A 4,508-nucleotide genomic window follows, 5' to 3' on the forward strand; every position below is an offset into this window, starting at 1 on the left:
CTAGGGGCTGTCACATGATAGGTAGGGACCCACACCTTGCTTCATCTACTGCCACATGGCACTCCCTGTGTCTACCATGTGGCACTCCCTCATGCTTCCATGTGTTACTCTTTTTTTCTCCTCATGGGTTCGTAATCTCGTCTTACTTTATGAACCTATGTAATCTTTGCTATGTAAGCTTAGTATGCACAAGTAGCTTGAGTATGTAAGATTTTCAAGTAGGTAGCTTACGTACATAAGTAGAGTCCTACAACTTATTACTTGGCGTCCAACTTCTTCCGGATTTTTATAACCATATTTCCAATCTTTCCTACTATGGGGTATTACATTCTCCTTTCCTTAGGGTTGTTTGGTAGAGTTATAGATTATCCAGCTCACACGATAACTTCTAAGAAGCTTATGAACCTTTTAAGAAACCTAAAAAGCTTAAGAAGCTTAAGAACCTTCCAAGGTACAAGAGTACGGGGTATAATAATAAAAATCTTCAATATGTGTTCACCCAAAAAGACCTTAATATAAGGTAAATGAAGTGGCTAGAACTCCTTAAGGACTATGACATGAGTGTGCACTATCATCCGAGTAAAGCCAATATGGTTGTTGATGCACTTCATAGAGTGTCTATGGGGAGTGTGGCCCATGTGGATGAAGGGAAGAGGGAGTTGGTGAAAGATGTTAACCGATCGGCTAGATTTAGGGTGAAGTTGTATGGTACTAATGATGGTGGTAGGTTGTTCAAAATAGGTCTGAATCCTCTTTGGTGGTGGATGTTAAATTAAAGCAAGATCTTCACCCGACATTTATCAAGTTAAAGAAATTAGTGAAGGAAATGAAGATAGAGGTTTTTTCCTAAGGGGGAGATGGGGTTCTATACTACCAAGGTCGGCTATGTGTTCCGGATGTTGATGGTCTAAGGAGTTTGATCTTGATGGAGGCTCATAATTCTACATATTCCATTCATCCCGGTTCAATGAAAATGTACCGAGACTTAAAAGATTTCTATTGGTGGGTTGGTATTAAGAAGGACATATCAAGGTTCATGTCAGAATGTCCGAATTGCCAACATATGAAGGACGAACATCAAAGGCTGGGTGGACTAGCCCAATACATTGAAATCCCTACTTAAAAGTGGGAAGATGTGAATATGGATTTTGTAGTGGGTTTTCCTCATACCCAGAAGCGTCATGATTCAATTTGGGTAATTGTTAATAAAATGACTAAGTCAGCTCACTTCCTACCAGTTAAGACTTTCTATAGTGCCAAACACTATGCCAAGTTGTATATTCGGGAGTTGGTAAAGTTGCATGGTGTGCCGTTATCCTTTATTTTGGATCGTGTACCCAATTTGCTTCTCACTTTTGGAGATCGTTTCAAAAGGGCCTTGGTACTAAGGTAAAATTGAGCACCGCATTCCCTTTATAAACAGATGGGCAAGCCGAAAGGACAATTCAAATACTAGAGAATATGTTAAGGGCTTGTGTGTTGGAGTTTAAAGGAAATTGGGATGATCATCTACCACTCATTGAGTTTGCCTATAATAATAGTTACCATTCAAGTATTGAGATGGCGCCATTTGAGGCTTTGTATGGGAGATAATGTAGATCTTCGGTTGGTTGGTTCGAAGTAAGTGAGATGACCTTGTTGGGCCCCGATTTGGTACTTGATGCTTTAAAGAAGGTGAAGATCATTAGAGATGGTTGAAGACAGCTTAAAGTCATCAAAAGTCCTATTCAGACACAAAAAGAAGGGATCTTGAGTTTAATGTGGATGATTGGGTGTATCTGAAGGTTTCATCCATGAAGGGTGTGGTTCAGTTTGGTAAAAAAGGAAAATTGAGCCCTAGGTATGTAGGGTTTTATAGAATCGTGAGACGTGTTGTCAAGGTTGCATATGAGTTGGAGTTGCCATTGGAAATGGCCATGGTTCATCTGGTGTTTAATGTATCTATGTTGAGAAATTGTGTGGTTGATCCTAGTTCCATTGTTCCTTTGATATCAAGAAAAAAATAGGTTCTAGGGCAAGTGAATTTTAAAGCAGTCTCTTTTGACAGTAGTGAATGTTGAAGAAAACTTGACCTATGAAGAAGTTCTGATTGAAATATGTTTCGGACAATATTTTAAATTACACTATTGCATTAATGATGGGTTGTTGGTTTACACTCTACTCTACTCAAGCTAAGTCTTTCCTCATTCGAGGACGAATGTTCCCAAGGGGGAGATAATGTAATACCCCCTAAAAATATTGTATATGATGTTCCAATTTTTGATGAAAATGATATCGCTTCGGTATATTGGCATAACTTTTAATAGACTAATCCAAATTAGGTTATTTAAATTTATAAATAACCCAAACATCATTACCTACAACTCTTGTGAAGACTATATTTTAAGTTTCGGAGGTTAAGTTGGTAAAATAAAATTAATTGTTGCAAGATATGGTGCTATGACTAAATGGAGTATTTGTAGAAGAAAAATTATATCTCACTGCATGCTGATCCTAATAAGTTGATTCTTGAACGACATAAAAGTAGACTTCTAGAGAAACAATTCATATAAGACACCAAATCCTAATGAGTAAGTTATCTTATTCAAACGCAGCTCCGTAAAAGGATATTCTGTTAAAAGAAGGTTCATCTCATCAACCATGGAAAGATCTAGATCCATCTGACATCACCCATTACATCAATAGTCCTCCATTTGACATCATTCATGACATCACAATCTTCCATTAATTTTTTAGATTTTGCTTTATAATTATTTTAATGATTGTTATGTCCCCCTTTCACACCTATAAATACTCACCTTATTTCATCATTTTGTTCATCAAGATTTCTCAAGCAACTATTCTCTTTATACACTTCTTTACTCATTCTCAAAATATAGTTTTAGTTGTTAGTAGTGTAGAAATACTATTCCGGTTATTCATATACTCCGAGTAGTACGCAAAATACTTCGGTGAGGAGAAAATGCTATGATTCAAGAATGTTTATTAAGTTTTTTGATTCTGAGTAACGCTTCAGATTTCAGGTATATAAAGCTTTAATGAGAGTATTCCTTTCACTCTTATGCCTAAAGTATTTTATTTATATGATAAATTATGTTTATTTTTATTAAGTTTTACTCTAAGTTATATTGTGTTTATCCATGGGTTCTTCCACCCATGTAGCCCAAAACTCTTTCAACTAAATCTCTTGATTTCAAATAATATTTTCTTATGGGTAATTCTTATTTTTACTTAATAGCATGAATCATGGTTAAACTAATGATTATTGGTCTATTTTTATACAACATGATTTTATATGTATGAATTGATGTTTTGCAAGTAATTTCTCTATTTATCTCTTTAAAGATTCTTGAAATTCATAGTGGGTTGTTTAAAGCATGATTTTTAATTGATGGATTTTAAAGTATTTATGCATAATTTCATTTATATTCATGTTTGAAAGTTGAAGTGATTTGAACCCACCTAATTTAACTATATTTTCAATAATGTTTGACTTGAAAGTTTTGACTCTAACTAAATATTTATGAAAGCAATGTTTATGATCAAAAAGAATTCTTATGAAATAAAAGAATGATATAATGCTATGAATAATGGATTCTTTATGCTATAAGGACAATTATTGCATATTTGAATCACTAAAAGTTTTAATAAGCTATTCCACCGAATGTGATATTTTGAATTCTCAAGCTATATGTTATGACTACTTTGAAGAATTAAACTATTCCATGGGATTTACTTAGCACCGAATGGGTCATTGAGGTGGAATTAGGTAAGGGAATCCTAGTAGCAACCTTTTGTCTCATTAACTATGTGCCAATATAGGAGCTCTTGTAGGCTTAGGATAATGGATCCACAAATAACCCTTAAAGTTAAAGTTAAAGAAATAAATAAAGTTGAAGGGGTTCTACCTAGAAAGTAGTCTCCCCAGCCAACGTAGGGGGTTATGTTGAATTTCATGTAATAGCTCGCATGATCTTAAATGTCGGTTATGGTCATTTTCCCCCAAAATGAATATTTTAAAGGTTATCTATATAATTTATTATGCATGTATTGCATTATGTTTCATATTACATAAATGTTTTAATGTTTCCTCAATATTCATGCATGCTTACATACTTAATACAATCAAAGTACTAATGCATACTTTTTTACCTACAAGATATCACCATTTAGGGATCAGTGCTCCTCCTTGTTCTCCTCCACGTGGATAGTTGAGATTTCATTTGAAGACTACTTTTGGTGAGTTCTCATGTTCCAGGAACAATACCCCTTTATCTTTCTAGCTTATAATATGTTGAGATCTTTAGCTATTTACTATGTAATTTCTTTCTATTATGTTGAGGGTGAGCTAGGGACTTGTCTTCGCCCCGTTAAATCTAAAGGTTAGAGGTATTGTTGGACATATGTAAGTTGAAGATTTACTATTATGATTTTTTCTTGTTTATTTTTTGTCATTACATATGAAAGGCTAAAAAATGATAAGAGGCTTGTTTGAGCTACTTTCGGGT

Source organism: Solanum dulcamara, chromosome 5 (genome assembly GCF_947179165.1).
Source record: "Solanum dulcamara chromosome 5, daSolDulc1.2, whole genome shotgun sequence".
Classification (NCBI taxonomy): Eukaryota; Viridiplantae; Streptophyta; class Magnoliopsida; order Solanales; family Solanaceae; genus Solanum; species Solanum dulcamara.